We start from the raw sequence: 13,448 nt of genomic DNA, 5'->3' as shown, positions 1-13,448 counted from the left end.
GTAGGAAGTTCTAGAGCAACTCGAATAAAAGAGATTGTCAGAGAGAACTGGGTAAACTTTCCAAAGAAGCAACATTTGAACAGGACCTTGAAGGCCAGGTAGAGGAGGTGTGGGAACTGAGGTCTATGCCACATAAAGAAACAACAGGCACAGGAACTCTCCTCATGGATACAATGAGAAAAATGACTCCCATTCAGTCTTGCTCAGAATGCCGCTTTGAGGAGGAGATAGAATGAAACACAAGACAGAATTCTGTGAAATATTCACATAAATATGAAAGATTTAAATTACATTATGAGCAGTTCAAAATTGCTTTGAAAATAAAATTACCTGTAGGATAAAATCTAGAAGAGACTTAAACCCAACATGAGCCTAAGCGTGGCACCATCAGCATTACCGAGCTTTATCGACCTCTCTAATTTTGCTTCTAAGTCATAAGTAGGGTGGGGAGATGCCACATGCAGAGCGGAGGCTGATTTTGTTATGGGTACACGTACTCCAAAACAGAGCATGACTCACATGTGTGGGATGTGAAGCCTCCTACAGACAAGCATGGATTCGCAGGCAGCAGCTGCCACAATCCTCCTTTGCAGTTATGCTCACTGCGAAGAGGGGAGTCTCAGTGCTCCGATCATCCAAGCTTAAGAGCTTGGAATCACCTTTAACACCTTCTCTCTGTGCTGTGATTTCACTGTAACTCATCATGTTTCTTATACTTGTCTTTTCATTTCCTTTCATGCTGAAACCAACAAAGCTACCTTCTTACCTGAGCAAGACTCCTTACCTGGAATCTTCCATCAAACTATCAAGCCTCTCTCCCTCCTTCAGTCCATCTTTCATATCAACTTAGTCTATAAAACACTGCTTTTGTTCTGTTTCATTCTTATTCAAAATTCATCAGCATCTCTCCATTGGTACATCAGTGATTCTCAAACTTCATGGGCATGAAAATCATATCTGAGCCCAGCCAGCATGGCTTAACTGTTGAGCATCGACCTAGGATCCAGGAGATTGAGGTTTGGTTCTGGTCAGGGCACATGCCCGGGTTGTGGGCTCGAGCCCCAGCATGGGGCATGCAAGAGGCAGCTGATCAATGACTTTCTCATTGATGTTTCTCTCTCCCTCTCCTTCCTCTCTCTGAAATCAATAAAAATACAATAAAAAAAGAAAGAAAATCACATCTGATTTTTGTTTAAAATGCAGATTCTAGTATGCCCCTTCATGTTCTGATTCAATAGTGCTGGGGTCCTAGAATCTTCATTTTTTTAGCACACAAAAATTTGGTGTTAGTTCTATTAAGTGCTTTGAGAACAGTCCAAAGAATAGAGATCAGCTCTTCTTAGGATCTATACCTGAATGATAAATATCTCTTACCATTAAGGGTATTTATACATAATCACTTTATTTAGGCACGATTATCAAAAATAGGAATATCATATATAACCTGTATATGTCCATAATGCATATAGATCTATTTTTTTACATCTCTGTCTAAATGCATAATACTATATAAATAAAGTACCAGATGAGATGCCTTTCTGCTCCCCGTGGGGCTTCTACCTGGTCCAGGGATATCTGTTGAAATGGCTCACAGTTAAAAATAAAAGATGCTAAATTCTGGATAGTCATATTCAAAGGGAGCTTGATTCATGGTCTTAGAATCTTATGGTTTAAATAAGTCTCCAAAAAGTAGCCTTTTGCCAGGAAGGGAGGGCTGTTCTCCTGAGGAGTGTTAAGTCATAAAATAACTACTTCTTTCCCCTTTTCTCCACAAGGTAAAATTGGTAGTGATGGAACATTTAACTCATTTCTTCCATCATTGTGCTCCATCCATCAACCTCCAAACTGGAGACCGGTACCTGCCTTCTTTCTGAAAGTAGTTAAGTGACCAAGCAGCAAATGTGTTTGATGTGGCCAAAAAATGATCAGAAAAGACATGCTACACAGGAATAGCTTGCATTCCCCAAAATTAACACTCAAGGAATCATAAAGTTGACATGAGTCAAAAGGATATCACATTAGGTATTTGGGACTTACATCAACTTTCCAGTCAAAATGGAATGGGAAAAGCTTAGACGCAAGAGGTTTTAGGGTATACAGGGGGCGGGGCAAAGTAGGTTTACAGTTGTGAGTACACAAAACACAGTTTATTCTTATGTTATTATTTATTAATTATTGTATTATTTTTCATACAAACTGTAAACCTGCTTTTGCCCCACCCTGTGTAGCCATCTGTGGAGAAAAAGGGAGAGACTGTGTCTGAGCGAGGTGACCAGACCAGTGAACTGAACCACCAAAGTCCTCAAGGAAGCACCAAATGAACCCAGCGAAAGGCCTAGCATTTGGAGGCCTGCAGTCCAGAAAAGACCAATAGCCACGCTGGTTAGACAATTGTACGGCAATCACTGGAATGGACTGTCCTTTCCTGTATCCACTAATAGTGTCTGGGCTGAGAGAAACCTGACATGTTCCCAGGCCATCAGTTTTTAACAATTTTAAGTCAGCTTCTCCAGAGTCTTATAGAACTTCTCTGCTCTGTCTGTTGGAGAGAAGGCATTGAATTAGAGAGTGTATAATAATGCCTGAAGTTGGCCGATCCAAACTGGAAGTCCTGAAGTGTTATGGAATAACAGCAACATTTATTAAAAGTATAAAAATACAGTCAGTTAGCAACATTATACATCTGTTTATGATAGTCTACTTTAAAAAAAAAAAATGAGCCAAAAGATAAAATTAAGGTAAAGCCAATATAATTCCAAAGTCCATACTAATAATTCTTTTCATTTTTGAATTATCATAAGTGCAGCATGGTACAAAGAAATAAGTTTTGGTTTGGAACCAAAGGCTTGAATTGTAGTACCTACCAAAATATTTTAAAACTGGGTGAGTGATATAAATATGATGAACCATAGTTTTATATCTGTGAATTAAGGGTAGTAATTATTATAGTACTCAACCAAAATAGGCCATCAAAACAAATAAAATATGTTATATTCATTGCATTATTAGACCTTCCAAGTTCACTATGCAACTCTCAATTTTTGGTAGATATATTAAAAGTAAAAATCCCCTTTAACACCAAATCTTATTTTACTCATTAAAAGTGTTTGCTAAGATCATCTCTTTCTCAATATTTTAGGGACTCATCTAAAACTGAAATCTAAAGTTTCTTATCCAAATGAATAAATTGAACTATATGTTTTCTAAATTTCAGTTCTTAAGATTTTGTGATTCTCTTTTCACTCTTGGAACAATTTTTATTAGAACCGTTAACAAGTATGAGCATTGTCTAATTTCAGCTCTCTACCAGAACTAATGAGAAATAATACAATCAACTGAAAGCAGAAATTTATAAGAGGGAAAAATAAGAAGGCAAAAAGTTAAAAGAAACAGATTGAAAAATTAGCCAAAGGAAAAACCAAGAGTTAACTTTCTTTTCATCTTAGTACATTATTCTATTAGATATATTTCACATACTTATTGGATGGCCTAAAACAAACAAAACCATCTGAAAATGATTACAGTTGAAGCTAAAATGTTGACAGATAGTGAGATAGGAGACAAATGTCACTTTCTGATTCAGGTATCGCATGAAGGGATCACCAGTCTGAAATAAGAGAGTTGAAAACATTCACATTACTTGCCGTGAATTTGAACTGTCTAGAGAGAAATAGTTCCTAGGAGTCCGTTTCTGGGCAACCTGGTTCCTAGCATAGGGCATTCTCCACTTTTTATTTTTCCAGCAGATTGGGCTGAAGCATTGCTGGAACGAATCATAACAGCAGAGGCTGGCCCAGCGTTTATGACGTTCCATTCCCAGCAAGTGAATGTGTCCCTTGATTCAGGATAGATATTGGGCTACAAACACCTGGTATTACAAGGATTTTTGTTTTGTCCATAAATACTAAATTGTCTATGTATGTAACCCAAATATCAAAGTTAAATAATCTGTAAAAGAAAAATCATAATGTAGAGACTGCTAAAATAATCAGTCAGGAAGCAAGGGAGGCCAGAGAGGACGTCACATCAGAAACCTGTTCACCTTCCCACTGAGGCTGAAGTAACCACGAATCATTTTAATTACTCTGCCATAAAATGTCACAGCCTAAATGAGTTCAAAGGATTTCAATTCAATCCACAGTACATCACAAATACCACCATGAACTAGAGTCAATGCTGCAGCTTTAAATTTGAGAGACATGCAGATAAGACGACAGGTGTATACATAAAAGAATAAAGTATAGTAGAAACCAATTACAGCAAAGTCGTTTTTCTTCCATAAAAAAATTATTATAAAAATAAAAATTACTACAATAAAGGGAACTGTGATTTCTCTAATGATTGAAGTATCTACATACTTTCTTGATAAAATGAATTTCAGTAAAGGTGAATTATAAATTGTCCAACTTAACCATGAATATTTTAGTTCTACTAAGAATTATACCACCTGCACTGAAAGATATATTCACCACCTCATGTCCTAAACAACTGATGTAATTAATGGGGCAGTTATAACTAATATGATGTTTTCATAGCTAAGATTAAATATGCAGATGGTTACAACAGTCTAGGGTACATCTGGTTCCACATAAGAGCCTGACAGAGACTCTCTTCCTTGATTTGTTATTTAAATATTTGACAGGGTACAGAGATCTAATATGTAATTTTGCAAGTGAACATCACCACCCAGCTAGTCCTACTGTGGATATCTTTATATTTCAGATCCATGGTAATTTTAAAATCCTCAGCAGATTGCTTTTGGTGGCAGCTGAACACTTAGGCACAGCAAAGATGTATTATTAGCAAAAATCTGGCTTATTATTCAATTATCAATGGCTGGTTGAGCTCTCAAAGTAGACAAAGTATGGCTTTGATAAGTATGCAGAAGTTCTCAAAATGTTTTAAAATAGTAATATCACAAAATGAAGCTTTTCTGCATGTTTTTTGTATTTGAAAAGATATATCTGTCTTTTTCTCACTGAATATAACTAAGATCATATTGTATCAAAACGGACTTTAGGTGGTTGATATTTCAGGAGTGCTAATTTATTATGTCTAAAACACAAAGTAGATATGGAGGAAGATCTGGATTTGTTCCTTTTAATTAAAAAATGTGTTAGATAATACATTTAGCTAGTATTGGACTCAATAATATGGTTTATTATCATTATTATGAACTCAGTATTGTCTGTATGACCTTGGGAAAGTTCTTTCATTTAGGTTATAGATACAGTGATAATGATATTTCATAATATTTTCTAATGATTAAATATGTCAGAGAACCTAATACAATTCCAGACATAAGACAGATATTATGTTGGTTTTCTTTCTGCCTTGAGTAAACATTTTCTTTTTTTGTTCTTTACCTCCTTCATCCCCTATTCCTTATTTTCTTTCTTCTTCCCTAAAAATAAGATTTTTAGAGTTGTAGAGGGCTTTTTTGCCCTCTACAGAAATTTAGGTCCCTTCAATTTCTCCACTATACCATAATCTTTCATGCTCCCATTACAGGCATCAGCATGTTGTATTGTATTTGTCTTTACTTTTCTGTTTTTCCACTTGCAAGAAAATGTATTTTCATCTTTATATCCTTAGATCACAGCACATTTAAAATAGATAATAAACTAACAACAGGTACTTACTGAACAAATCAATACAACATTGAGAATGTAATATGTGATCCCTTAACAGTAAGGATCCCAGAGCCTTACTCTGATTTGATCTGTGTCACCAGGCTTCATTTAATTAGAGAATCTATTACTGGCAAAAGAAACTGAAGATAAGAAATCATTTTATTTCCAACCAAGAAAGTCTTCCTCTAAATTTTGTGTGTCAACTGGCACATTTCTCGTTAGCTCATCTTTTTTCTTTAAGTTGCCTTATCATATGCAGCTAAGAGCAGCCAGATGAGTTTCAACATTTGCTTAGAAATCATCTTGATCAAGTCCAAAGTACACAGGGAACAGTATCTATCTTCCAAATTACCACAGGCCACAATTTTAGCAAATATTTTGCTCCTGCATAACAAGGATCATAATTGTTTCCAACTTCCACACACCATCTTGTTGCAAACTCAATACAATATATTTTGGGATTTTGTTATGGCAACATTCTGCTTCTAGGTATCAGTTCCCTATTATATATTGCTGCATGCAAAGAACCTCAAAACTTAGTAACCTTAAAACAGTAACCGTTCATTATTTCCACAAGTCTAAGGGCTGCTGGGCATTTCTGCCAGTCTAGTGTAAGCTCAGCTGAACTCATCTGAAATCACTCATGCATCTGCAGTCAGCTGGTGGGCTGCCTGAAAATTGGCTGATCTAAGATGAATCCATCTGGGACGACTCAGGTCTCCTCCATTCGATGTGTTTCATATTCTTTGAGAGGCTAACTTGGGCTTGTCCTTATGGTGGCAGCTGGATTACAGGGGAGAGTGGAAATATGCAAGGCCTCTTGAAGCCTATGCTCATAATTCACTTCTGCTATATTTTATTGCCCAAAGCAAATCAAAAAGCCAATCCATATACAAGAGATGGTGTTGGGGCAGGGAGTGAGGTGGGTGTCAAAGATTCTGGGAGAAAGCAGAGTAGGAAGTGCCAGGAATCTGTCTAGACAACAATTGTACTGTCAGAATCTTGCTGATATAACTTTTTCTGAACTCTGATGTCTGTTTAAGGCTTGAAACTTCAGAAGAAAGGCTGAGGGAGTAAATTGTGGTTAATTTTGGTCAATTTCAGCTCTTAGGACACTAGTAGCTACCCATCCACCCTCAGCCATGGGCAGATATCTCTATATGTGTTCCTGGAGTATCTTGCACACAGTTTGTGGGAGCCAGGGTAGGAAATGTGAAAAGAAAATTACAAAAACGATTCCACTTATAATAGTATCACACAAAATAAAATAGTTAGAAATAAACTTAACTAAGGAGGTAAAAGACATATACAATGAAAACTAAAAAACTGAAAGAAATTAAAAGACAAATCAATGGAAACACATCCCAGGTTCATAAATTGAAAGGTTTAATATTGCTAAAAATGTCAGTATTACCCACAGTGATCTACAAATTCAGTACAATCCTTCCCAAAAACCCAAAGATTTTTTTTGCATAAAAAGAAAAATCCATCCTAAAATTCAAATAGAATCTAAATAGACAAAACAGTCTTAAAAAAAAAAAAAAAAAAAAGAAAGACTCAAATTTCCTGATTTTAAAAGTTACTACAAAGTTACAGTAATCAAAACAGTGTGGTACTGGCATAAAGACAGTCATATAGACTAATGGAATAAAATAGAGAGCCCAGGAAAGAAAAAAAAAAAAAATTCCTAACATATACAGGCAAATGATTTTTGACAAGGTTGCCAAGACCTTTCAGTGGGAGCAGCAGTTGTTTCAATAAATGGTGCTGGGAAAATTGGATAGCCACTCGTAAAAGAATGAAGTTAGACATACAAAAATCAACTCAAAATTGACCCAGGACCTAAATGTAAGACCTAAAACAATAAAACTCTTAGGAGAGAACAGAGGAAAAAAGCTTCACAACACTGGCGTTGGCCATGATTTCTTGGATACGACTCCAAAGGCAAGGAAACAAACAAACAAAAATAGACAAATTGGATTTCATCAAATTAAAAAATTTTGTATATCAAAAATTTTGTACTATCCACAGAATAAAAAATGCAACCCATAGAATGAGAGAAAATATTTGCAAATCATATATCTGATAAGGGATTAACATCCAAAGTATATAGAGAACTAAAATTCAACAAAGGAAACCAACCCAGTTAAAAAATGGGCAAATGACTTCAAACAACATTTTTTCTAAAAGACATACAAATGGCCAATAAGCACATGAAAGGACACTCAACACCACTAATTATTATGAAAATGCAAGTCACAACTACAAAGAGATATGACCTCATACTCATTAGGATTATTTTTTTAAAAAAGCAGAAAATAGCAAGTGTTGGGGACGATGTGGAGAAACTGGAGCCCTTGCGCACTATATGTAGGAATGGGAAATGGTACAGTCTCTGTGGAAAATAGTACAGCAGTTTCTCAAAAAATTAAAAATAGTATTACCACGTAGCCCAGGAATTCCACTTCTGTGGATGTACCCAAAAGAGTTGAAAACAGGGTCTCGAAGAGATATCTGTGCAGCCATGTTCACAGCAGCATTATTCACAGCAGATAAAACATGCAGGTATCCCACATGTCCACAAACAGATGAATGGAGAAGCAAAATGTCACATACATACACGCATGGAACATTATTCAGCCTTAAAAACGAAGGAAATTCTGCAATATGCTACAACATGGATAAACTCTGAGAACATTATGCTAAGTAATATAAGCCAGTCACCAAAAGGCAAAAACTGTAGGGTTCCATTCATACGAAGGACTTAGAGTAGGCAAAATAATAAAGATAGAAAGTATAATGTTGGGTGACGGCTGAGGGGAGGGGAGAATGGGAGCTATTATTTAATAGGTGTAGCGTTTGTTTTAGAAGATGAAGAGAGTTATGAGGATGAATGGTGGTGATCCCTGCGCAATATGAGTATGTTTTATATAACTGAACCGTACCCTTAAAAATGGTTAAAGGGGTAAATTTTATGTTACATATTTTAACACAATTTTAAAAAAGAAAAAAGAGATGGGGAAAGGATTCCACATATTGTTGGAATAATCTGAAAAGCCACATTGCAAAGGATATGGATACAAACGTGGAGGGACTTGCTGTAACTGCAATCTTTCTGCTGGATGTGGAGCAGATAGGAGAGAAAAGTCACAGCACTCCCCCCTCGCCTAAGGACACAGCAGAGACAATTCCCCAACTCCCACTCCCTTCCCCAGTCCTCTGCTTCATAATGGAGGCGAGTCCAAGGAGTGGGAGTTTATGAGGTGCTATGTTGGCAATGATTGGGGACAGTGAAATAGATTCAGAGCTTGTGAAAAGTGGGCCCAATTTTAATGTTTTGTTTTAAACAATGTATTTCATTAGCATTCTTTGGACTCTGTAGGAAGTAGTTGCTAATTCTGGGGCAAAAAGAAATACTTCCGCTCTACATTCTATTATTATAGTTTTATTATATCATTTACTCTGGTTGGGTAAATAGACTTTTGGAAGGGTTAAGGACCCAGAATTCAAGGGAACACAGTTGGGAAGTGGCTGAGCTCACAACCAAACCCAAGTTCTCATATTTTAAGACAGTGGCTACATAATTTCTACACTCCGCTTGAAGGGTTTGAGCTTGGCAATCAGGTTGGGAGAAGGAACTAGCATAGTTTTCTGAAAGCTGTATTTGCATAGCACTTAACATAAGATTTAAAAAATCCTCAACTGTCCAACTAAAACATGGGTGGAGGAGTTAAAAATTATGCAGAGAGCTAACCACCTCCTTCCACCAAGCAAATACTTGGTAATGCCTTTGCAACAAACCTGGTGCTTTCCCCACTATATAGCCTTTCTTCCTGTAGTGGGTGATATCGTGTCCTCCAAAAATCTATGCTGATGTCTTAAATCCTGTAAATGTGACATTACTTGGATATAGGATCTTTACAGATGTAATCAAGGTCTGTTCATACTGCAGTTCATACTGGATAAGGGTACACTAATCCAAATCTGGTGTCTCTATAAGAAGAGGAAAATTTTGAGACAAAGAGACACACAGGGACATGTGGCAGCAGAGGAAGAGATAGGAGTGATGCATCTACAAGACTAGGAATGCCAAGGATTGCCCACAAACACCAGAAGCTAGAAAAATGCCCAAAAGAATCACCCTCTAGACCTTCAGAGACAGCAGTTGACCCTTTGATTTCAGATGTCTAACCTCCAGAACTGTGAGGCAATACATTTCTGTTGTGTCAAGTCCCCTAGTTTGTTATAATTTGTTATAGCACTCTTAGGGTACACCTTCCAAGTTTTTACAAATTCTTTCAGCATAAATACTCTAGTGAGCACCTGTGTCCATCCAATGAAGAGGAAAAGAGTCACAAACAAGTCGGCAATTTATATTTCTTAGAAGGAAGAAGACAGGAATTCGAAGGAACAAGAAGCCTTTACTTTAGAATATTTTTTTTTTCTGTCCAATTTCACAAGGGCAGTCCTCCCCACCCCCTGAAGCTAGTCTCCAAGCTCCCAGTACAATTTTATTTGACCTTTACTTAAAGCCCACCTCCATCAGGCACCTGACTTTGTTCCATCCCCTTGGGCTATTGCAAAAGGCAGGTTTCATAGTGTTCCAGCCTTTGTTCTGCTTGGGAATCTAAAACCTGATCATCCTAAAAGAAACCAACCTGAAAGTGCCAAACAAGGCAATCACAGAACTTATTTCATACACTTTTGAGAAAAAAATATGCAGGGAAGAAAAAAGAAGAAAATAAAATAGTCTGTTTATCTGAAAACTGTGTTTTTTCATGCTAAGTACTACATTTGCAGAGCTGATTCATCATATCCACCCATAAAGCAGAAGTGAAGCATGTTTCTTCCCCACATTGTTTGACACGGAAAGTGAGTATTTTATTGGCATAGGGTAATTTAAACTCACACAGTGGTGTCGGGAGTATATTAGGAGCACACCATGCAAAGACTTGATTGTTCGACAATTTGTGTACCAGAGAGAAGCAGTCCAAAATAATTCAGAAAAGAGGCAAGAGCAAAAAGTGTGGGGAAGTTGCTTTATTGACAAATATAGCTGTCAATAAGCTGATACTGATAAAACCTAAGAAACCTGGCACTCTAGTTGCTAAATATTGGTTCATATGGCAGAGCTGCAGGCAACTCTGGAGATACTGATTCAATGACATGGACAGAACTGATCTTTCCTCAGGTAATCTGTTGGATTCCTTCTTCCTATTTTTCTCCATCTCTCTTATAACAGCACGTGAAGGGACAGACACACACACACACACACACACACACAAATGCATATTTATTGCTATGAAAAACAGGGTGTACTGTGGTTAAAAGTGTTGGCTCTGGACTTAGACTTCCTGGATTTGAATCCTCAGTTTACCATTTACTGCTGTGCAAACTTTATGTTTAAAATAAAGATTATATAGTTTATATCTCATATGTACTATTGTGACAAGCATTAAGTAGGATAATACATACAAAATGCATCTCAAAGAACAGAATAAGTGGTCATTAAATATCAGATATCATCATCATTGTCACTATTATTATATACATGCATAAGCTTGTTACTGTGTATGTCAGTACAACTAGGAGCATCTATAGGTTAGTATATAAAGTTAAGGATTTATGAGCTTAAGATAGGTTTGAAATTTGGGAAAATTATATGAATTTTTCCTTTTAAACACCAAATGCTGTGAGGGTGTTGAGCAACAGAAACTCTCATTCATTGCTGGTGGGAATGACACCTGGTATAGCCATTTTGGAAGACAGTTTGGCAGTTTCTTACAAAACTAAAGATACTTTTAATAATCTAACAGTAGTGCTCCTTGGTATTTACCAAAAGGAGTTGAAAACTTATGTTCTCACAAAAACCTGCACCTGGATGTTTACAGAAGCTTTATGCACAATTGCCAAAACTTGGAAGCAACCAAGATGTCTTTCAGTAGGTGAATGGATAAATAAACTGTGGTACATCCAAACAATGGAATATTGTTCAGTCCAAAAAACCCCCCAAAACTAACAAGACATAAAAAGACATGGAGGAGACTTAAATGCATATTACTAAGTGAAAGAAGCCAACCTGAAAAGGCTACATACCATATGATTTCAAATATTATATATGACATTCTGGAAAAGGCAAAACTACAGAGAGAGTAAAAGATTAGCGGTTGCCAGGGTGAGAGGGATAGGAATAAATGGGCAGAGCACAAGAGACTTTTATGGCAGTAAAACTAATCTATGTGATATTATAATGATGGATATATGTCAATATATATTTGTTTAAACTCTTAGAATGTATGACACCAAGAGTGAACCCTAAGGTAAGTTGTGAACTTTGAGTGATTATTATGGGTCAATGTTGGATCATTTAACAAATATACCACTCTAGTGGGATATGTCAGTAATGGGAGAGGCTATGAATGTGTGGGGGGAGGGAATATATGGGAAATATCTATACTTTCCATTTAATTTTGCTGTGAACATAAAACTGCTCTAAAAAATAAAGTCTTGGCTCTCTGCTTCCCGTGTTTGTCAGACAGATGTGTCTTCCTGATCGGTACCAGCCACAGCTTTGAGACGCCATGGTGAAGGTCAGAGTGACCAGATTTGTCCCTATTGGGCTCCTGGTCACCAGGCCTGCTTTTAACTCTGGCAAAGTGGATTTTGTCACCATCAGTGACCCCTCAACTACATGATCTACATGTTTCAGTATGAGTCTACTAATGGCAAGTTCAAAGGCACAGTCAAGGCTGAGAACAGGAAGCTTGTCATCAATGGAAAGTCCACCTCCATCTTCCAGGAGCGAGATCCCGCAAACATTAAAATGGGGTGATGCTGGTGCTGAGTAGGTTGTGGTGTCCACCGGTGCCTTCACTACCATGGGGAAGGCTGGGGATCACTTGAAGGGTGGAACCAAGAGGACCATCATCATTGCCTTTTCTGCAGATGCCCCCATGTTCATGATGGGTGTGAACCATGACGAGTATGACAACTCCCTGAAGATTGACAACAATGCCTCCTGCACCACTAACTGCTTGGCCCCCTGGCCAAGGTCATCCATGACAACTTTGGCATCGTGGAAGGACTCATGACTACAGTCCATGCCATCACTGCTACCCAGAAGACTGTGGATAGCTACTCTGGGAAGCTGTGGTGTGATGACCAAGAGGCTGCCCAGAATATCATCCCTGCTTCTACTGCCAAGGCTGTGGGCAAGGTCATCCCTGAGCTGAATGGGAAGCTCACTGGCATGGACTTCATTGTCCCCACCCCCAAAGTGTCAGTTGTAGATCTGACCTGCCTCCTGGAAAAAGCTGCCAAATACGATGACATCAAGAAGATAGTGAAGTTGGCATCAGAGGGCACTCTCAAGGGCATCCTGGGCTATACTGAGGATCAGGTTGTCTCCTATAACTTAAAAGTGACACCCACTCCTCCACCTTTGATGCTGGGGCTGGCACTCCTCTCAATGACCACTTTGTCAAGCTTGTTTCCTTGTATAACAATGAATTTGGCCATAGCAACAGGGTGGTGGACCTTATGGTCTACATGGCCTTCAAGGAGTAGGATCCCCCCTGGACCACCAGCTGCAGCAAGAGGAAGAGAGGCCTTCAGCTGCTGAGGTGTCCTTGCCCCAAATCAATTCCCCAACACAATGAGAATCTCCTGACCTCCACAGTTTCCATTCTAGACCCCCTGAAGAAGGGGAGGGGCCTAGGGAGCCCTACCTTGTCATGCACCACCAATAAAGTTCACTGTACCTAGCCAAAAAAAAAAGTATTAAAAAATATATATACACACACAATATGGGGCAAA

At 37.9% G+C, this 13,448-nt stretch overlaps 1 pseudogene across 1 annotated transcript; it reads left to right on the top strand.

Annotated features, from left to right (window-relative positions):
- Positions 1-12,214: 12,214 nt before the first annotated feature.
- On the top strand, positions 12,215-13,199 carry LOC308550523 (glyceraldehyde-3-phosphate dehydrogenase pseudogene; annotated as a pseudogene). The gene has a single exon. The product of its transcript is annotated as a glyceraldehyde-3-phosphate dehydrogenase pseudogene (transcript).
- Positions 13,200-13,448: the final 249 nt, after the last annotated feature.

Source organism: Miniopterus schreibersii, assembly GCF_964146895.1.
Source record: "Miniopterus schreibersii genome assembly, chromosome: 2".
In the NCBI taxonomy this organism is placed as follows: domain Eukaryota; kingdom Metazoa; phylum Chordata; class Mammalia; order Chiroptera; family Miniopteridae; genus Miniopterus; species Miniopterus schreibersii.
This window is presented reverse-complemented; position numbering and strand designations above follow the sequence as displayed.